The sequence below is a fragment of the Bubalus kerabau genome, chromosome 17 (genome assembly GCF_029407905.1).
Source record: "Bubalus kerabau isolate K-KA32 ecotype Philippines breed swamp buffalo chromosome 17, PCC_UOA_SB_1v2, whole genome shotgun sequence".
NCBI classification, from domain to species: Eukaryota; Metazoa; Chordata; class Mammalia; order Artiodactyla; family Bovidae; genus Bubalus; species Bubalus kerabau.
The window spans coordinates 61,676,803-61,700,112 of NC_073640.1; the positions used below are offsets into that span (position 1 = coordinate 61,676,803).

Below are 23,310 nucleotides of genomic sequence, written 5' to 3' on the forward strand. Positions count from 1 at the left end.
TAGCTACTGTAAACAGTGCTGCTGTCAAGATTGGGATGTGTGTATCTTTCCGAATTATAATTTTCTCTCAGTATATTCCCAGGAGTGGGATGGTAGGATCATACGGTATTAATTGCTCTGTTTTTAGTTTTCTTAAAGAAACTGCATCCTGTTCTGAATAGTGGCTGAACCAGTTTACATTCCCATCAACAATGAAGGAGGATTCTCTTTTCTCCACACCCTCTACCATTGATTATTTGTGGACTTTTTGATGATGGCCATTCTGACCATTGTAAGGTGTAATCTTACTAGTCTTGATTTGCATTTCTCTGATAATTACCAACGTTGAGATTTTTTTCATGAGCCTGTTGGCCACCTGTATACTTTCTTTGAAGAAATGTCTATTTGGATCTTCTGCCCACTTTTTGATTGAGTTGCTTGAATTTCTGATATTGAGTTGTATGAGCTGTTTGTATATTTTGGAAATTAAGCCTTTGTCAGTTGCATCATTTACAAATATTTTCTCCCATTCTGTAGGTTGTCTTTCTGATAGCAGGAATATTTTTTGCTTTGATGGCTTGGCCACCAGCCTCTGTCACAGGGTAAGTTTGTTGGGGCTTTAGGCTATGTAGTATTAGGTTAGCTTCTGGAGGAATTGAAGATGACAGGATTAGCCTGACTCTCAGAAGAACTGGAGACTAAAGCTCAGCCACACAGTCAGATCCTGATGGAACTCAAGTAAAACACTCTGGGCATCTGGGCTTGGGTGAACCTCCCTGGTGGCAGTACTCCCTGTGTCATCAGGTATCCATGCCAGGAAAATAACATATCATCACTTTATGGGGAGAGGAAGACTGGAGCTCCAATTTGACTATTTTTTCTGAACTCTGACCCATGAATCTCTTCCATTGACATATGTCATTTTTTAAGTTGCTTTGTCATGTCCCACTCTTTGTGACCCCACGGACTATACCCCACCAGGCTCCTCTGCGAATGGAATTCTCCATAAAGAATACTGGAGTGGGAATGCCATTCCCTTCTCCAGGAGATCTTCCCAACCCAGGGATTGAAGCCGGGTCTCCTGCATTGTAGGTGAATTCCTTACCATCTGATCCACCAGGAAATGTATCTTTACCCTGTAATCAAGCATTACATTGAGTGGACCAGCTCTCAGTGAGTGCTGAGTCCTTCTAAAGAATTACTGAAACTGAGTGTGATTTTGGGAACCCCCACACTTGCAGCTAGTGTCAAAAACAGGCGTGGCCTGACTGATGCTGTTTCACTCTTAAACTTCTCAGTTGGACTGAAAACTCTCACAGGGGAAATGGATAGTGGGCTTTGTTCAGATTGTGTGCTTGCCTGTTGGAAAATGAAAAGGAGTGATTTGCCCCTTAAAGTTCATTGCCGGGAGCCGGCATATTGCATATTGAGTGCATATTGCATATTGAGTGCAGCACTTTCCACAGCATCATCTTTCAGGATCTGGAATAGCTCAACTGGAATTCTATTACTGCTGGGAGCCAGCGTGAGGAGCTCCACCCATGACAAAGGTCATGAGGAAGGAGGCTCGGCATACACAAAGGCGGGATCGAGCCTCAGGAGTCCCCCTGGAAATTCTCGAGCATCTACCTCCCAAACCAGAGTCTGCCTACTTTCTGCTTTTTGCTTTCACCTACACCTCTGACTTTATGGGGGCTGTCCCCCACTACCTCTCTCTGAAAAAAAGAGTTAGCTTACAGCTCCAGTTAATAATTCCTGGGTGTGACAGTGTTTCAACCTACAAACTCCTTTGGAAATCCTCTAGCCTGCCTGAATAGGTTTTTCCGGCCACATGTGATTGTTCAGAGCCTCCCAACTGTGAGAGGCAGGAGATGTTCTAAACTGCCTAAACACAGATTCCTTTGAGTAGTTAAAAGATTGATTAGAAATTGTATTGGTGAAGGGTTTTTCACTTGTTGGGCCAATGTTTGCTGCTAAGTCTCCATACTCCTTACCTACTGTGTCCTTGGCAGTGTATTGATTGATATAATGGGTGTATAGAAATGTAAAATGCAGCTTTGTCCAATGATTTTTTGGAGGCTGGTGCCTGACTTTGGAATAATCACCTTTAGAGAAAAATAAGTTTCTTAAAATGTTAACAGGCCTCCTGGCCAGAAGATGATGTCAATCACCTGAACTTTTGCATATGATAAGTTTGAAAGCCTGGCTTCGATTAGAACCAGGAACTGCTGTCCTTGCATGACTCCACCCCTTCCCCCATTATCCTCTATGCATAACTTAAGATATAAAAACTACTTTGGAAAATAAACTGCGGGCCTTGTTCACTGAAACTTGGTCTCCCCATGTCACTCTCTCTCCCAAATTCTGGCTGAGTCTCCATCTGGAGCGCGGAACCCACCATGCTTGCTAATCATGCCTGGGCTTCTAAGATCTGACCGGGGAGGCCTCAGTGTCTCCTCTCCTTCGGGAGAACAGAAGGACGCCTGCGGCCTACGTAAGTGGTGCAAACTTCTTGTCTTGAAGTTTTATTGGTCTCCCGTGTAAACCAAGCTACTCAGCCTCTTTTCTCCACTGAATTTTCCTACTGAGCTATCCTCATTCTATTACTCTTTGTATCCTTAATTAACGTGTAATTAAGCAGTTGTTTCCTGACCCTCGCCTATGCCGTCTCTCCTTCGAATACCCTGGATCAGCTGGGGCTGGACCCCAGCAGTTCATGTCTCGTCATTCATCGTATAACCAATGAGTGCTCCTTAATGAAATTCAGCAAAAGTATGTACAAAGACCTCTGGTAACCATTCAGTACTGCTGAGTGGAGAAAGCAGCCCTGGCTATAGTTAAAAGAATAGCACCAGGGAAGTGGTTTAGAATCCCTGGTGCTAGTGGTGTCCAGTGGTTTAGAATCCACCTGTCAATGGACAGGACATGGGCTTAATCCCTGGTCCAGGAAGATTCCACATGCCATGGGACAACTAAGCCTGTGCACCACAACTACTCAAGACCATGGGTCTAGAGCCTGTGCTCTGGGAGAGTAGAAGCCACCACAATGAGAAGCCCACACACCACAGTTAGAGAGTAGCCCCTGCTCACTGCAACTAGAGAAAGGCCATGTGCATCAATGAAGAGCCAGCAAACCAAAAATACATTAAAAAAAATAGTTGATACTGTCTGCTAAACCATCTGATCCTGGTGTTTTCATTTGTGATGGGCACTTTTATAAATACCTCTCTGTCTTCTGTGGATATTTCTCTGTTTGCACTTCATATCAGTGTTGGGATCTGTAGTGATAAAATACAATATTCTAGAAATGTCTATCATCACCATTTCCAAATTAATTTTCATTTATACAAATTTGTACAAATTAGGTCAATGATTTCTTTTCTATTTTTAACTTTCTATTTATTTTACTTTTTTAAAATATAAATTTATTTATTTTAATTGGAGGTTAATTACTTTACAATATTGTATTGGTTTTGCCATACATCAACACGAATCCGCCACAGGTATACACGTGTTCCCCATCCCGAACCCCCCTCCCTCCTTGGAGTATAGCCAATTAATGGGGCTTCCCAGGTGGCACTAGTAGTAAAGAACCTGCAGGAGACTAGGGTTCAGTCCCTGAATCAGGAAGATCCCCTGGAGGAGGGCATGGCTACCCACTTCAGTATTCTTGCCTGGAGAATCCCATGCACAGAGGAGCCTGGCAGGCTATAGTCCATAGGGTTGCAAAGAGTCGGACACGACCGAAGCTACTTAGCACACACATAACCAATTAACAGTATTGTGATAGTTTCAGATGAACAGGGAAGGGACTCAGCCGTACATATACATGTCTCCATTCTCCCAGGACAGTGATTTCTAATGTAAACTTATCGACATATTCTTCCTTTTACACTTATCTCATTAAAAATTCATCTTGGACTCTCTCTGATTCCATGTATCTGCTGAGTACTTAAGTTAATGATGCAGCTAAATACTCTGAAGCTTAAGAAGAATACAATGGATACGTAGTGGAAGAACTTCTCAGGGAATCCTGGGAGACACATACATTTTGCTGCGTGTCGCTCCCAAGTCAAGACTCCGATTTCTACTGCTCCTTCCATCAGAGATCCTGTCTCCATTGTGAATCATGAAAAAGTTAAGGGCCTCTCCAAGCACATCAACAGTCTCTTTGGAGACACTTATAAGAAAATTGGGATTGTTTTTCATAATTAGCAACTGGGAAAAAATTTTATCATAAACATTCTCAGCTCCCCAAGACTGCCCTGTCATTGCCACTACAAGAGAAATGGTAATCGCAGTTCTCAAGGGGATGAGGTCACAGATCACAAACCCATTATTTCAGGGTCTGGCCGCTTCATTCTCACATACCTCCTGGTTTCCATGACCTTCACACTGAGCCCACCCCGCTGGCAATAGGAAGGAATCAGGTATGGTATTTTCTGCTTCAGTCTGAGAGGCAGAGTCAGGAAGGTAGGTAATCTGAGCAAGTGTTCATGTCTGGAAAAGGAATTCTGGTGGCTACAGAAGGATCAGATCCAGTGGCAATGCAGGACAGGGAGGCAGAATAATTTCTTAGTTGTGAGCTGAGCTTTTAAAAAGAAACTAGGGTATAAGCCCCTGCATCAAACTGATGGCTCCTAATATAACCTAATTAAATTAATTATAACCTAATTAAATCCTCACTGTGGATGATCAATCATAAACAATCCCAGTGATAAAGAAGGATCATTTATTAGGTATTTAAGGGCTGTAGGGTTTTTAAATTTTTATTTATTTTATATTTACTTATTTGGCTGTCCTGGGTCTTCGTTGCTATGCAGGCTTTTCTCTAGTTGCAGTGCACGTGTTTCTTATTGCTGTGTCTTCTCTTGTTGCAGAGGACAGGCTCAGTAATTGTAGCTCCCAGGCTCTAGAACACATTATTTTGCCAACAAAGGTCTATCTAGTCAACGTTATGGTTTTTCCAGTAGTCACATATGGATGTGAGAATTGGACTATAAAGAAAGCTGAGCACCAAAGAATTGATGCTTTTGGACCATGGCGTTGGAGAAGACTCTTGAGAGTTCCTTGGACTGCAAGGAGATCCAACCAGTCCATCCTAAAGGAAATCAGTCCTGAATATTTATTGGAAGGACTGATGCTGAAGCAGAAACTCCAATATTTTGGCCACCTGATGCAAAGAACTGACTCATTAGAAAAGACCCTGGTGCTAGGAAAGATTGAAGGTGAGAGGAGAAGGGGACAACAGAGGATGAGATGGTTGGATGGCATCACCAACTCAATGGACATGAGTTTGAGTAAACTCCAGGAGTTGGTGATGGACAGGGAGTCCTGGCGTGCTGCAGTCCATGGGGTCGCAAAGAGTCAGACACGACTGAGCGACTGAACTGAACTGAACTAGAACACAGACCCAGTAGTTGTGGTGCACGGCTTAGTTACTCCATGGCATGTGGGATCTTCCTGGATCAGGGATGGAACCCGTCTCCTGCATTGGCAGGTGGATTCTTTACCACTGAACCACTAGGAAAGCCCTTTATAATTATGGGTTTCAGAAAACAGTTGTCATGACCTAACATATCTTGTCTTTTTTTAATCTAAAGTTTAACAATATTCTCATTTGAATCAGTTCTAAGTCAGAAAGAAAAACACTAATACAGTATACTAATGCATATATATGGAATTTAGAAAGATGGTAATGATGACTTTTTATGCAAGACAGCAAAAGAGACACAGCTGTAAAGAACAGTCTTTTGGACTCTGTGGGAGAAGGCAAGGGTGGGATAATTTGAGAGAACAGCATTGAAACATGTATATTATCATATGTGAAACAGATTGCCAGTCCAGGCTCAAGGCATGAGACAGGGTGCTCAGGGCTGGTGCACTGGGATGACCCTGAGGGATGGGATGGGGAGGGAGGTGAGAGGGGGGTTCAGGATGGGGAACACATGTACACTCATGGCTGATTCATGTCAATGTATGGCAAAACCACTACAATATTGTAAAGTAATTCAGTTCAGTTCAGTTGCTCAGTGGAGTCCGACCCTTTGTGACTCCAAGAATTGCAGCACGCCAGGCCTCCCTGTCCATCACCAACTCCCAGAGCTCACTCAGACTCACATCCATCGAGTCAGTGATGCCATCCAGCCATCTCATCCTCTGTTGTCCCCTTCTCTTCCTGCCCCCAATCCCTCCCAGCATCAGAGTCTTTTCCAATGACTCAACTCTTTGCATGAGGTGGCCAAGGTATTGGAGTTTCAGCTTTAGCATCAGTCCTTCCAAAGAACACCCAGGACTGATCTCCTTTAGAATGGACTGGTTGGATCTCCTTGCAGTCCAAGGGACTCTCAAGAGTCTTCTCCAACACCACAGTTCAAAAGCATCAATTTTTCAGTGATCAGGTTTCTTCACAGTCCAACTCTCACACCCATACATGACCACTGGAAAAACCATAGCCTTGACTAGATGGACCTTTGTTGGCAAAGTAATGTCTCTGCTTTTGAATATGCTATCTAGATTGGTCATAACTTTCTTTCCAAGGAGTAAGCGTCTTTTAATTTCATGGCTGTAGTCACCATCTGCAGTGATTTTGGAGCCCCAAAAAATAAAGTCTGACACTGTTTCCACTGTTTCCCCATCTATTTCCCATGAAATGATGGGACTGGATGCCATGATATTCGTTTTCTGAATGTGGAGCTTTAAGCCAACTTTTTCACTCTCCTCTTTCACTTTCATCAAGAGGCTTTTTAGTTCCTCTTCACTTTCTGACATAAGGGTAGTGTCATCTGCATATCTGAGGTTATTGATATTTCTCCCAGAAATCTTGATTCCAGCTTGTGCTTCTTCCAGCCCAGCTTCTTCCAGCTCATGATGTACTCTGCATATAAGTTAAATAAACAGGGTGACAATATACAGCCTTGACATAAAGTAATTAGCCTCCAATTAAAATAAATAAAATTTTAAAAAATGTTCACCTGAAAAAAACATAAAGTTTAACAGTATTCCAACATCTATCTAAGCTCACAACTCATTTTATTATTTCAATTTATATGATACACAAGATTCCATATTCTCCAGGCTTTGTACATCTCTTGTACTTTAATATCTTTCACAAATCTTGCCTTACGGTTAATAGTTTCACTTAATGTAAGTATTAATAAATACTGAGCACTGAGACTAAAATTATTAATAACTTCATTTCCAGCCTCCCTTGTTTTATCACCTATTAGTATTTCACAGTTTAGGAAACAAGGTAGTATTATCTGACAATTAATGTGGAAGATGCATTGTGTTTTTGTCCCGGCATGATAGCAAATGAGTCCTGCTGCTGCCAAATTAATATGGAACAAATTTTATATTCATTCAATGCAACTTGGACTTAGGGAAGTTTCTGTAGAATTAGCCTCTAATTACAGCATCTATATTATTATCTCTAAAATGTCATTCATATTTGAGAATGACCTATAGAATAAATCCCTAAATAAAAAGGAAATTTTTTACAACCAAAATTATAAAAAAAAGGTGATATGAAATAAAAGTATAACTACAAAACTAAAATATAGGTCTAGATTACTAGATAGCCAGCTGACGTGATCAGTTAGTGCATCACACTGGTTGCAGCATAGTCTTAGTAACCAGCCTAGCCATATTTAAACCATTAGACCCAAACCAGCGTTGGGGTGAGTTTAGACAAATTGTTTAACCTCTATGTAAGTTAGGTTTCCTCATCTTTTTAATGAAAATAATGCCAGTGCCTATCTCACACAGTTATGAAAATCAAAGAGAGTACTCTATATACGGGGCTTCCCTGGTGGTAAAGAATCCGCCTGCCAACACAGGAGACAGGGGTTCGATCCTTGGGTCTAGAAGATCCCCTAGAGAAGGAAATGGCAACTTACTCCAGTATTCTTGCCTGGAGAGTCCCATGGACAAAAAAGCTTGGTGGGCTACAGCCCATGGGGGTAGCAAAGAGCCAGACATGACTTAGCAACTAAAAAACAACAACCAAATATATGGCAGAATAGCAATAATTTCATGTAAGTGCTAAGTAAGCTGTATAAATATACTCACACTGGGAAGCCTCTTTACAAAACCAAACTTGAAGTAAATATTTCTCAGAGGGTATATTGGCTATCAGTTGATATGATAAATATAGCCCATACCATACATTCCCACAGAGGATATGCTGCTCTGAAGACAAATGTCAGCCACTGGAACTAGCGGAATGGCCTCCAGATTTTGGGCAATTAAGAAAGGTCTATTTATCTCAGACTATTGTTGGAATCCTGGGCATTTTCTCTCTCTTTACCTTTACCTCTTCCTTTACTACAGTGAATGCAGGTTGAGACCCACAGATTCGATTCTGAAACACCTGACTACAGTCACTTCTTGGCTATTACCTTTGAAGGTGCCCCAGAGACAAGGGCAGCCTGTAGTTGAAGCATGCCTTCTGTGATTTATCCATCCAGATTTTTTCTCCCCTTATAGAGCTGGCAGAGCATGTCCATGGGCACCATCTGCCCCTTAAGTGTCTCCAGTCATCATGGATCAGCCCTAGGAAACCCAGGTGGGTGGAACTTGAAGTAAAGCTCCCACTTTGCTCTGCTGGATGCTGTATATGCTGGTAAATATCATTTTATTGCTGTGTATATGATTGCCAAATACAGAGACAAAACCATCACAAAGAACAAAAAATTGGAATACTGCTCTGCTGAATTCCATTAACAAAGTCAGTGACTCACTACCTGGAGCAGGGTTATTATTGTCTGGTGTTTCACCGTCTGAGTTGCAGATCTGTAAGCTTCATCCTGCACAGAAACAATCAGCAGATCAAACACATTCACAGGACAAGTTTTTCCCGGCAACTTCCAAGTTTTTTGTGTGTGTGATAAGAATTTTTTAAAAACTCAAGACATATACATGAGATTATAATTGCACGGTTCAGTGGAATTCCTCAACACCCAAACTTCCATAGGCAACACCTAGATCAAGAAACAGAATGTTCAGCTCTCCAAAACCCTTCCCATGCTTCTTGAGTAACTGTCTCCAAGGATGTAATTCTATCATGTATATTGGTAGAAGTGGAATTGTTGGAATGTAGATTTGATATATTCTAATGGTTAAGAGATCAGATCACTTTTGCTCATTTGATAATTTACTTAATGGGAATTATAGCCCAGGAACTCTTTCATATTGACTTTGTTTCCATTCTGGATAATTTTGTGAATTTATCTGTATCATTTCATCCTACTGCTAGCATTCATTCACACTGCTGTGTAGGATAACATTGTGAATAAGAGTAAATTAATTGATTCATTCTACTGTTAATGGGCAAGTGGGTAGTTTTGAGTCTGGGACTATTATGAGGAATGAGTAATTCATAATTCTGGCATATAAATCCTATAACCAATCTGTGATACATGTACAAGTTTCTGAGTACATTCATGGGAGTGGAATTATCAGCATATAGGATTACATCTGGTCTGCTGAAATAGGTACCACAATTTTCCAATATTTTGGTACCAGCTTTAACAACTACCACCAGTGCATGAGATTCTTGGTAGACCATATCTTAGCCAAAACTTGTTATCTCTGTCATTTCTATTTTTGATTTCTCACTGGTGTTTGACAATAAATAGGTGGTGTTTATATTTTAATTTTTGATGACTAAAGACATTAAATTATTTTACACAGGTATTATGCAATGACTAATCTGGTTTTTAAAACTTCTGTAGGAAAGATTTGCCTATTGTGTTTTTCATTGTGTCATCTGCAAGACTTCTTTGTTCTGGTTACAAGTCGTATCTCAGTGTGTGTGTTTTGATAAAAATCAGTTTTTATTCACATTAGCTATAGTCATTTCACCACTATGGGTAATATTTTTTGAGCTGTTTAGGATATCTTAATTGCAAGACCATGGAAATATTGTTTTTCTAAAAACAAACATTGTTTCTCTTTAAAACTGAGATGAGCAATCCATGCAGAATTCATTTGTTATGTGATGTGGGTAGTGATAGAGACTTTTTAAAAAGACTTTTTTGGATGTGGACCATTTTTAAAGTCTTTATGGAATTTGATACAACATAGCTTCTGTTTTATGTTTTGGTTTTTTGACCTAGAGGCATGTGGGATTAGGTCCCCATCCAAGGATTGAACCTGCACCCCCTGCACTAGAAGGCAAAGTCTTAACCAGTGGACCACAGGGAAGTCCCTGAGGCTTTTCTTTTCTCCAACATGTCTAGCAAATGTCAGCCTATTCTGTTTTTTTATGTTGTATTACACTTTGGTTCCATTTGCTGTCATTTGTCACTGTTTGCCCTAGGTTAACTTCACTTCATCCTTACTGCTGACTTTCCCACTGAAATATACAGGCTATCTCTCCATCTCTTTCCATCTTGTGAAGTCTTGGCAACTGATCAGGAGCCAACAAGTACCATTACTCAGTACTTGGTGGCAAAAGTCTTCAATGAGTCTTTTTGCTTAGAGGAATGTTTGTTGCCATAACTTCAAAGAAAACATGTCAAATGACAGAATCTCCCCCCAGGGATGTGGCAATAGGAATCATCTTCCTGTCACAGACTATGATTGGAATTCTGGGCAATTTCTCCCTTCTTTATCAGTACCTGTTCATTTACCACACTGGATGCAGGATGAGGGCCATGGATTTGATTTGCAAACACCCGACGATAGCCAACTTCTTGGTCATTTTCTCTAAAGGAGTTCCTCAGGCAATAGTAGCTTTTGGGTTGAAACATGTTTTCAGTGATTTTGCAAGAAAGCTTCTTTTGTATGTTCATAGAGTGGGCAGGGGTATGTCTATCAGCACCGTGCCTCTTGAGTGTCTTCCAAGCCATTACAATCAGCCCAATGAACTCCTGTTGAAAGGATCTTAAAGCCCCTCAAAATGTTGGCTTTTGCATTTTCCTCTTCTGGACCCAATACACATTTGTAAATTTAATTTTTCCCATGTATATACTGTATATGTTAAGCGAATGGAGCATGACAAACATCACAGAGACATAGGGTACTGTTTTATTAATTATCATGAGAAAGAAACAGGCTCAGTGTGTGCAGCACTGATAGCGGTCCCTGAAGTTGTATTTTTTGTGCTCACAATCTGGACCAGTGGCTTCATCACTGTCATCCTACACAGACACAAACAACGAGTCCAAAACATTCCCAGGAAGAAACTGTCTCCCAGATCCTCTGCCGAATCCAGAGCTACCCAGAACATCCTTGTTCTTGTGAGCACCTTCGTATCTTTTTACACCCTTTCCTCTATCTTTCACGTTCCTTATTTTGTTTTTCATAATCCCACTTAGTTGTTCCTGAAAACTTCTGCCCTAATTTCTGTGTGTTTTCCAACTGTCAGCCCTTCTGCTCATGAGCCTTGACTCCACGACACCCAGGCTCTACTTTGTGTGGATAATGAATACAAAAGCTGTCACTTTTAGTCAGAATTATGTAAATTGCTAGTTTTTGCACAATAATCCATTGCTATGCATTCATCACTTGAGAATGTTAATGCAGAAACTTAGGGGAAAATCAAGTCTTTCTAACAGACATGCTAGTGGAACTTTCCTGGCAATCCAGTAGTTCAGACTCCACGCTTCCACTGCCGGGCAGCAGCTTTGATCCCTGGTCAGGGAACTAAGATCCTACAAGCTGCAGGGCATGACCAAAAAAAAGTCACAATGTGTTGATTATACTTGTGAATGGCCATTTGGGATTAATAAAATCCACAGAGAATTAACTTTTTTTTTAAAAAGCCACCCTTTAAAAGATTTTTAATTAAAAAATAAAATCCATGCATTGGGCTTTTCAGCTGGTTGAATGTGGAACCTACATTGCTATGAAATGTGAAAGTGTCAGTCGCTCAGTCATGTCCAACTCTTTGTGACCCTATGGACTGTAGCCCATCAGTCTCCTCTGTACATGGAATTCTCCAAGAATACTGGAGTGGGTTGCCATTCCATTCTCCATGGGATTTTCCTGACCCAGGGATCAAACACAGGTCTCCTGCATTGCAGACAGATTCTTTATTGTCTGAACCACCAGAGAAGCCCCCTACATTGCTGTAGTAGTGGTGAATTAAGCCTCATCCTGAAACATAGTATACTGTAGATATTAAACTTAATCAAATGAGGCAAATGAATAGATCTGGCCTTATGTGTCAGAAGAAAAGAACAGTCGACCATCTGGTGTACAGGTGGGAATATTTGCCAGCAGTGAATATGGCAAAGAAACAAGGCACAGACATTGTTGGAAGACAATTATGGATTTCTCATGTATGGGCCTGTCTTATAGATTTTTTCCTGTTTCCCTGAAAAACAGCTTTGGGAAAAAAGGTACAGTGTCACCCTCTGGGACAGTGGATAGATTTGTTTGCTCTACGGGTAAATAAAGATGTTTCCCTTTGGGGCAAATGGTAAGGCAGGCTCGCTTTCAGTTCCCTTAAAAAAAAAATTATTTATTTATGGCTGTGCTGGGTCTTGGTTGCTGTGCAGGCTTTTCTCTTGTTGCAGTGCAAGGGCTCGAGGGCACGTAGGCTTCAGCAGTTGCAGGACAGGGCTCAGTAGCTGCAGCGGGCAGGCTCAATAGTTGTGGTGAATGGGCTTAGTTGCTCCAAGGCATGTGGGATCTTCCCAGATGAGGGATCAAACCCACCTCCCCTGCATTGGCAGATGGATTCTTAACCACTGAACCACCAGGAAAGTTCCCTAGGTTGGGTTTTCCTATCCTAATTCCTCAGCTGTAATTCAATCCCATTACATATGCTACACTATTAATGTTGATCTCATGTAAATCAAGGCCTTGGAGAAGGATATGGCAACCCACTCCAGTATTCTTGCCTGGAGAATCCCATGGACAGAGGAGCCTGGTGGGCTACAGTCCATGGGGTCACAAAGAGCCGGACACGACTCAGTGACTAAGCACAAATCAAAGCCAGTGCAAGCCACGGGTCTTACACAGGCACACACACACACAAAAGGCCATGTTGAAATGCAATCATATGGTGCACACTTACAAACAGTACTTCAAACGTTAAAGAGGGCAATGCGTGCGTGCTAAGTCGCATCAGTTGTATCTGACTCTTTGTGACCCCATGGACTGTAGCCCACTGGGCTCCTCTGTCCGTGGGATTCTCCAAGCAGGAATACTTGCCATTTTCTTCTTCAGGGGATCTTCCTGACCCAGGGATCAAAGTCACATCTCTTACATCTCCTGCATTGGCAGATGGGTTCTTTACCACTAGCGCCACCTGGGAAGCCATAGTCTAAAGTTGTACTGCTGTGGTATTTATTCATATCCACATAAATATGCAAGGGGTGGAGTGTAGAAAAAAAAACAAACTCAAGGAAGTTATGAATATATACTCATAAGATTGTATGTTGTTTGATTCATCATGCAAAGAAATTGTTACAGATGCCTTTCAATCTTGACTATCTACAGATGTATTGTATTTGTTATGAAGTACCACAGAGAAGTGGATAGGCTTGATAAAATAGAAAAAACTTCATTTAGAGTTTTACAATTATTAAATTTTATTAATAAAACCTGACAACTATGACACATTCTGAATAAAATAGTATCATAGTGATATAGTGCTTATGCATGAATCTTACACATGCATAGTGCATTCTGGGTGTTTTGATTAAGTTTTCCTCTCTGATAACTGATCTCTCTTTTTTGAATTTATTTATGGGATGTTTTTGCAGCAAGTGGGATCTAGTTCCCTGACCAAGGATCAAACCCGGGCCCCCTGCATTGGAAGCACGGAGTCTTAGCCACTGGACCACCAGGGAAGTTTGAGGTGTTAGTTTCTCAGTCATGTCTGACACTTTGTGACTCCATGGACTATAGCCCACCAGGCTCCTTGTCCATGGAATTCCCAAGCAAAAATACTGGAGTGGGTTGCCACGCCATTCTCTAGGGGATCTTCCTGACCCAGGGATCGAACCCAGGTCTCCTGCAATGCAGGCGGATTCTTTACAGTCTGAGCCATCAGGGAAGCCCTGGACCACCAGGGATGTCCCAGATAACTGCTCTCTTTAGTTACTAAGACTAATTTTTCCCTCATCTTTGACATACAACAGTTATTTCCTTTGAAAAGAGAGGATGACCGTGATTTCCTCTCCATTAGTTCTACCACATAAAGCAATCCCTACTAACATATCATCCTATTGTAATGAAAATCTCATTCTCTTAATAGCTGCTCTGTTTCACACTCGACTGGTAGAGCATTGGTTTCTCAGAATCCAGTGGGTCCTCAGTTATAGCAACAAACCTGTACATGAGGATCTGGAATTATTATGACTTACATCATTGTTTTACATATATTCTCCTCCCATCCCTGTGCTCTCATTCAGAAACACTATGCTGCTGCTGCTGCTGTTAAGTCACTTCAGTCATGTCCGACTCTGTGTGACCCCATAGACAGCAGCCTACCAGGCTCCCCGTCCCTGGGATTCTCCAGGCAAGAACACTGGAGTGGGTTGCCATTTCCTTCTCCAATGCATGAAAGTGAAAAGTGAAAGTGAAGTCACTCAGTCGTGTCTGACCCTCAGCGACCCCATGGACTGCAGCCTACCAGGCTCCTCCGTCCATGGGATTTTCCAGGCAGGATTACTGGAGTGGGGTGCCATTGCCTTCTCCGCAGAAACACTATATTGTATGTTAAAATTCAGTGTCCTTGTCCTTTCCAGAAACATGAACAATCCCCATGATGGCTCAGACAGTAAAGAATCTGCCTGTAATGCAGGAGACCTGGGTTCAATCCCTGGGTCAGGAAGATCCCCTGGAGAAGGGAATAGCTACCCACTCCAGTATTCTCGCCTGGAGAGTTCTATGGACAGAGAAGCCTGGTGGACTACAGCCCATAGGGTCACAAATAAGTCAGACATGACTGAGCGACTAACACTTCACTTCCACCTGATAAACGTAGGCCTTTTTATCTTTCTGATCCCTTCCCAGAGCCCATGATGGTAACATATGAAAAAAAAAGTGAAAAAGAAGTAGCTCAGTCTTGTCCGACTCTTCATGACCCTAAATGTGAAGAGGGTCACGCTTCTCCTGCAGCCCACCAGGCTCCTCCATCCTTGGGATTTTTCAGGCAAGAATACTGGAGTGGGTAGCCATTGCCTTCTCCAGGTGATCTTCCTGACCCAGGGATCGAACTCAGGTCTCCCACATTGCAGGCAGACTCTTTACTATCTGAGCCACCAGGGAATCAAAGCATGTGACCTGGGTTTATCCCGGGTTGGGAAGATCCCCTGGAGGAGGGTATCAATCAGTTTTAAACTTTGGGTTGAAAGACATCAATAGTAACACAGCCTTTTCCAGAAACTTCATATAATAAAAGTATTTTTAAAAAGAATAAATGGTACATTTCCAAAGATCTTGCTCTACCAACACCCATCATTTTATAAATTTCAAATGATTTTGACTTTTAATAACCGTGAAGAATTTAACATCTTAGGCTGACTCATCTAGGACTAGACACTTAGCTCTCCCAAGTATAAATTGTAAGTCTGTTGTTTAAAAGGATCAAGTGATTTACCCGATTCATCACATTTCTAAGGCTTTCTCTCCAGTATGAATTCTCTGGTGAATCCTAAAGTCAGGCCCCTTGTCCAAGGTAAGGAGCAGCGGCCGTGCTTTCCTGGAGTGGCCGTGAAGAGATACCCCACATCCAAAATAAGAGAAACCCAAGTAAGACGGTAGGTATTGCGAGAGTGCATCAGAGGGCAGACACACTGAAACCATAATCACAGAAAACTAGTCAATCTAACCACAACCTTGTCTAACTCAATGAAACTAAGCCATGCCCTGTGGGGCCACCCAAGATGGGAGGGTCATGGTGGAGAGGTCTGACAGAATGTGGCCCACTGGAGAAGGGAATGGCAAACCAGTGTTCTTGCCTTGAGAACCCCATGAACAGTATGAAAAGGCAAAATAATAGGATACTGAAAGAGGAACTCCCCAGGTCGGTAGGTGCCCAGTATGCTACTGGAGATCAGTGGAGAAATAACTCCAGAAAGAATGAAGGGATGGAGCCAAAGCAAAAACAATACCCAGCTGTGGATGTGACTGCTGATAGAAGCAAGGTCCGATGCTGTAAAGAGCAATATTGCATAGGAACCTGGAATGTTAGGTCCATGAATCAAGGCAAATTGGAAGTGGTCAAACAGGAGATGGCAAGAGTGAACGTCGACATTCTAGGAATCAGTGAACTAAAATGGACCGGAATGGGTGAATTTAACTCAGATGACCATTATATCTATTACTGTGAGCAGGAATCCCTTAGAAGAAATGGAGTGGCCATCGTGGTCAACAAAAGAGTCCAAAATGCAGTACTTGGATGCAATCTCAAAAACGACAGAATGATCTCTGTTCATTTCCAAGGCAAACCATTTAATCTCACGGTAATCCCAGCCTATGCCCCAACCAGTAACACTGAAGAAGCTGAATTTGAATGGTTCTATGAAGACCTACAAGACTTTTTAGAACTAACACCCCCAAAAAGATGTCCTTTTCATTATAGGGGACTAGAATGCAAAAGGAGGAAGTCAGGAAACACCTGGGGTAACAGGCGAATTTGGTCTTGGAATAAGGAATGAAGCAGGGCAAAGGCTAATAGAGTTTTGCCAAGAGAACGCACTGGTCATAGCAAACACCCTCTTCCAACAACACAAGAGAAGACTCTACACATGGACATCACCAGATGGTCAACACCGAAATCAGATTGATTATATCCTTTGCAGCCAAAGATGGAGAAGCTCTACACAGTCAACAAAAACAAGACCAGGAGCTGACTGTGGCTCAGATCGTGAACTCCTTATTGCCAAATTCAGACTTAAATTGAAGAAAGTAGGGAAAACCACTAGACCATTCAAGTATGACCTAAATCAAATCCCTTATGATTATACAGTGGAAGTGAGAAATAGATATAAGGGACTAGATCTGATAGATAGAATGCCTGATGAACTATGGATGGAGGTTCGTGGCATTGTACAGGAGACAGGGATCAAGACCATTCCCATGGAAAAGAAATGCAAAAAAGCAAAATGGTTATCTGGGGAGGCCTTACAAATAGCTGTGAAAAGAAGAGAAGTGAAAAGCAAAGGAGAAAAGTAAAGATATAAGCATCTGAATGCAGAGTTCCAAAGAATAGCAAGAAGAGATAAGAAAGCCTTCCTCAGCGATCAATGAAAAGAAATAGAGGAGAACAACAGAATGGGAAAGACTAGAGATCTCTTCCAGAAAATTAGAGATACCAAGGGAACATTTCATGCAAAGATGGGCTTGATAAAGGACAGAAATGGAATGGACCTAACAGAAGCAGAAGATATTAAGAAGAGGTGGCAAGAATACACAGAAGAACTGTACAAAAAAGATCTTCACGACCCAGATAATCACAATGGTGTGATCACTCACCTAGAGCCAGACATCTTGGAATGTGAAGTCAAGTGGGCTTTAGAAAGCATCACTACGAACAAAGCTAGTGGAGGTGATGGAATTCCAGTTGAGCTATTTCAAATCCTGAAAGATGATGCTGTGAAAGTGCTGCACACAATATGCCAGTAAATTTGGAAAACTAAGCAGTGGCCACAGGACTGGAAAAGATCAGTTTTCATTCCAAACTCAAAGAAAGGCAATGCCAAAGAATGCTCAAATTACCACACAATTGCACTCATCTCACACGCTAGTAAACTAATGCTGAAAATTCTCCAAGCCAGGCTTCAGCAATATGTGAACCATGAAATTCCAGATGTTCAAGCTGGTTTTAGAAAAGGCAGAGGAACCAGAGATCAAATTGCCAACATCCGCTGGATCATCAAAAAAGCAAGAGAGTTCCAGAAAAGCATCTATTTCTGCTTTATTGACTATGCCAAAGCCTTTGACTGTGTGGATCACAATAAACTGTGGAAAATTCTGAAAGAGATGGGAATATCAGACCACCTGACTTGACTCTTGAGAAACCTGTATGCAGGTCAGGAAGCAACAGTTAGAACTTGACATGGAACAACAGTCTGTTTCCAAATAGGAAAAGGAGTACGTCAAGGCTGTGTATTGTCCCCCTGCTTATTTAACTTATATGCAGAGTACATCATGAGAAACGCTGGGCTGGAAGAAGGACAAGCTGGAATCAAGATTGCCAGGAGAAATATCAATAACCTCATATATGCAGATGACACCACCCTTATGGCAGAAAGTGAAGAGGAACTAAAAAGCCTCTTGATGAAAGTGAAAGAGAAGAGTGGAAAAGTTGGCTTAAAGCTCAACATTCAGAAAACAAAGATCATGGCATCTGGTCATATCACTCCATGGAAATAGATGGGAAAACAGTGGAAACAGTGTCAGACTTTATTTTCTGGGGCTCCAAAACCACTGCAGATGGTGACTGCAGCCATGAAATTAAAAGATGCTTACTCCTTGGAAGGAAAGTTATGACCAACCTAGATAGCATATTGAAAAGCAGAGACATTACTTTGCCAACAAAGGTCTGTCTAGTCAAGGCTATGGTTTTTCCAGTAGTCATGTATGGATGTGAGAGTTGGACTGTGAAGAAAGCTGCATGCCAAAGAATTGATGCTTTTGAACTGAGGTGTTGGAGAAGACTCTTGAGAGTCCCTTGGACTGCAAGGAAATCCAACCACTCCATTCTAAAGGAGATCAGTCCTGGGTGTTCTTTGGAAGGACTGATGCTAAAGCTGAAACTCCAGTACTTTGGCCACCTCATGCAAAGAGTTGAGTCATTGGAAAAGACTCTGTTGCTGGGAGGGATTGGGGGCAGGAGGAGAAGGGGACGACAGAGGATGAGATGGCTGGATGGCATTGCTGACTCGATGGACATGAGTTTGAGTGAACTCCTGGAGTTGGTGATGGACAGGGAGGCGTGGCATGCTGCAATTCATGGGTCGCACAGCATCGGACATGACTGAGCGACTGAACTGAACTGAACTGAAAGTCTGACCATTGTCCAAAGCCCTTGCCACATTCAGTACACTTGTATGACTTCTCTCTGGTATGCATTCTCTTATGACCCCAAAGGTGTGAGCATTTGATAAAGGCCTTATCACACACATTACATTTGTGTGGCTTCTCTTCAGGATGTATATTCTGATGTCGAGTGAGGCTTGAGTACTGTTTAAAGGCTTTGCCACGCTCATTACATTTGTAAGGTTTCTCTCCAGTATGAATTCTCTGATGAATTCTAAGCTTTGAGTTTTGACTTAAGGCCTTGCTGCATATGTTACATTTATAAGGTTTCTCTCCCATATGGATCCTCTGATGTCTGGTGAGATGTAAACCCCAGTTAAAGGATTTACCACATTCATTACATTTGTAAGGTTCCTCTCTACCATGAATTCTCTGATGAGCCTCCAAGCTTGAGCTCTGACTAAAAGCATTATCAAATATATTAGATTCAATGTGTTTCTTTTTGGTAATTATTTTCTGATGTCTAGTAAGTTGTACAAATTTTGTATAGGCCTTGTCACACTCATGACATTTGTAAGGTTTCTCTCTGGTATGGTTCCTTTTACATTTCGTTAGGCTTGAACACACAGTGAAGGTTTTGCCACACTCATTACACTTGTAAGGTTTCTCACCAGTGTGGATTCTCTGCTGTTCTGTAAGACTTGAACATTGGATGAAAGCCTTACCACTTTCGTTACATTTATATGGTTTTTCTCCAGTATGAATTTTCTGATGTTTCACCAGACTTGAAATGTGGATGAAAGCCTTGCCACACACAGTACATTTGTGTGGCTTCTCTCCAGGATGTACATTCTGATGCTTAGTCAGGTGTGAGCACTGCTTAAAAGCTTTGCCACACTCGTTACATTTATAAGGTTTCTCACCGGTATAAATTCTTCGGTGAATCCTGAGGGTAGACCACTGCCTAAAAACCTTGCCATATTCAACACATTTGTATGGTTTCTCTCCAGTATGAATTATCTCATGATCCCAAAGATATGAACGTTTGGTAAAACTCTTGCCACACTCATTATATTTGTAAGGTTTCTCTCCAGTGTGAATTCACTCATGAAGCCAAAGGCCTGAACATTTGGTAAATGCCTTGCCACATTCATTGCACTTGTGTGGTTTCTCTTCCGTATGAATTCTCCAGTGATTTGTAAGGTGGGAATTTTGATTAAAGACCTTGTCACATATATTACATTTATATGGTTTCTCTCCAATGTGGATTCTCTGATGTCTTGTGAGGTTTGAGAACTGTTTAAATGCTTTACTGCACTTATTACATTTGTAAGGTCTCTGCTCAGAATGAATTCTCTGATGGCTAATAAGGATCTGAATGATGGCTAAAAGTCTTTCCACAGTCGTTACATTTGTACAGTTTTCCTCTAATGTTGGTTTTCTGTTGCTGTGTATGTAATGAAGGATACACAAGACCTTTCCATATTTATTAGGAATGTTGGTTTTGACACTAGGAGGAAATCTTTGAAGTGACAAAATTGAGGAACAAGTTTTGATAGACGTTTCAACTTAATTACACTCATAAATTTTCTCTTCAGTTTGAAATCTCTGCCATTCTGTCAGATGTGACTGAAAACTTAATCCAATTCTATTTTCAAAACATTTTGTATACTTGTTTCCTGCATAAACTGTGCCATTTTTTATTTTTAACAAATTCTTTACAAATGACTTCCTATTTTTTAAAAACTGACATGTACTTTTTCTTAAAGAAACTGAGCATCTTTTCATGTGATAAAGAAACACTTGGTTTTAAAGGTAAATTAATCCTGGCTTTGCTGTCTTGTTCACCTTTTCTACCAGTGAGATTTATGTTATTTGCCATAAGTGTTCCTTTGGAATTTCTTCCTGCATATCCACACTTATTCTCAAATTCAAAGGTATTTCTCCAGACTTCACTGAAGTCAGATTCTTCAATACCATGGTTTCTGAATCTTCCCAAGACCACTGGTTGGTATAATTCTCTGTTATTAATATACTTCTTCTGTAATAATTCCTTGGTCATGAACCTAATGGAGGTATCTGAAAGATAACCACAGCCTTCATATTAACTACAGTTGGAAGGTGAATGTTACGCTAAAAGTAATATTTACATTGAAGAGATAAAAACTTCTCTATCAAACTCTATAAATGTTTAAGAATAGAAAGCTAATAGAATTCTTTAATAAAAGATACATGCATTTCAAATTATTTCAAGTGAAGCCTACTCTCAAACACACTATAACCAGATTGTTCACACTGTGTAAACTTATATAATCCCTGCAACTGTATCCTTTGACTACCACACCAGTGCACACACAGATTGACAACAGACAAATAGGTGTCTCATATTTGAAGTCAGAAGGTAATGGGAAGAGATTTTAAAACTGCTAAGAAAAGTAACTGTCTATCAAGAATTCTATGTATGTCTAAACTATTCTTTAAAAATAAAGGAAAAATTACCTATGGCTGATTCATGTTGATGTATGGCAGAAACCAATACAATTGTAAAGCAATTATCCTTCAATTAAAAATAAATAAAGTTTTAAAAAAGTTAAATATACACCTAAAAATAAATAAAGGAAAAATTAGGACATTGCCAAGGAAACAAAAACAGAGAGTCTGTTGCCAGCAGACTCATCCTATAAAAAATGATAAGTGACATAGCCAAATATAAGGTCAGCATTAATTAATACTTTTGGTGTGTAACTTCTCTTTTTCCCCTATTGACTTAAAAGACAACATACAACAGTAATTTTGCATCTGCGCTGATGGACAGACAATGTATGGAGATCTAGTTTGGGATAATGACAAGCAAGGAGGGAGAGACAATATAAAAGGAACACGGTTTTTGTATACTATTGAAATTAAGTTGGTATTAATTTAACTACATTGTTTAAAGTGATATTTTAATCTGTAATTCCCAGGACAACTACTAACAAAACAATTTGAAAATGTACAGTTGATACTGAGCCCACATGCTGCAACTACTAAAGCCTGCAGGCCCTAGAGCCTGTGCTTTGCAACAAGAGAAGCAAGCACAACGAGAAGCTCACACATTGCAACTAGAGAAGAAAACCCACACAGCAATGAAGACCCAGCACAGCCAAAAACAAATAAATAAATAAAAGTGGTTTTTCTAAATATATACAGTTGACCCTTGAACAACAGCTAGACAACTAACTTAATAAATGTGTTGTGCTCGGATTGCTCCACTGACTGGCTATTCCACCATCTCTCTCCCTCTCTTGGGACATTTCTATTCTCTGACACACAGAAATATTGAAATTGGGTCAACTAATAACCCTACAATGGCCTTTAAGCTTTCAAGCCAAAGGAAGAGTCACACATCTCTAACTTTAAAACAAAAGCTAGAAATGATTACAGTCAGTGACGAAGACATGTTGAAAGCTGAGACAGGCTAAAAGCTAGGCCTCTCACACCAGAGAGCCAAGGTGTGAACTCAGAGGAATAGTTCTTGAAGGAAATTAAAAGTGCTACTGCAGTGAACACACAAATGATAAGGAAGTGAAAAAGTCACGTTGCTGATGTGGAGAAAGTATTAATGGTCTGGAGAGAAAAACAAACCAGCCACAACATTCCCTTAGGCCAAAGTTGAATCCAGAGCAAAGGCCCTGACTCTCTTCTCAGAAGGCTGAAAGAAGAGCGGATGCCACAGAAGAAAAGTCTGAAGCTAGCTGAGGTTGCCTTGTGAGGTTTAAAGAAAGAAGCCATCTCTAGGACATAGAAGTGCAAGGTGAAGCTGCAAGTGCTGATGTAGGAGCTGCAGCAAGTTACCCAGAAGATCTAGCTGAGATAATTCATGAAGGTAAGCTACACTGAAATTTCCTATGGAGATGAAACAGCCGTAAGTAAACACATTCCTGGTGTTTAAGCCACTCAAGCTTTGGTACTTTGTTAGGGCAGTCCAAGCAAGCTAATACAAGTTCCACCCAAAAACAGTAACCTGAGAGACCTGGAGTGCTAGGCTAACATCAGACAAAATAGACTCTAAGTCAAAGTTTTTTTTACTGGACAAAGAAGGCCATTATATGTTTAAAAAAGGATAATAACTCATCAAGGAATTACAACACTTATGAAAATATGCACCTAAACAAGAGAACCCCAAAATCTATGAAGCAAACATTGACAGAATTTAAGGAAGAAATAGAAAACAATTCTAGAATATTATCTGGAGACTTCCATTTCCCCCCTTTTAATTATAGAGAATACATCCAGGCAGCAGTTCAATAAGGATACAAAGAGTTTGAGGAAGACTATAAAGACACTTTTGCCTTTTCATACTTTCAAACTGTGGTGCTGGAGAAGACTCTTGAGAGTCCCTTTTACAGC

The 23,310-nt window shown here is 40.9% G+C and overlaps 1 protein-coding gene and 1 long non-coding RNA gene across 6 annotated transcripts in view; both read left to right on the top strand.

Annotated features, from left to right (window-relative positions):
• The window catches only part of LOC129631710 (zinc finger protein 160-like), a 466,782-nt gene that overhangs the window by 369,111 nt on the left and 74,361 nt on the right, over nucleotides 1–23,310 (top strand). The window lies entirely within an intron of this gene.
• Nucleotides 1,595–22,017, top strand: LOC129631814 (uncharacterized). The gene is made up of 3 exons (XR_008704183.1): nucleotides 1,595–2,473; nucleotides 8,467–8,602; nucleotides 21,885–22,017. It is a non-coding gene; the product is annotated as an uncharacterized LOC129631814 (long non-coding RNA).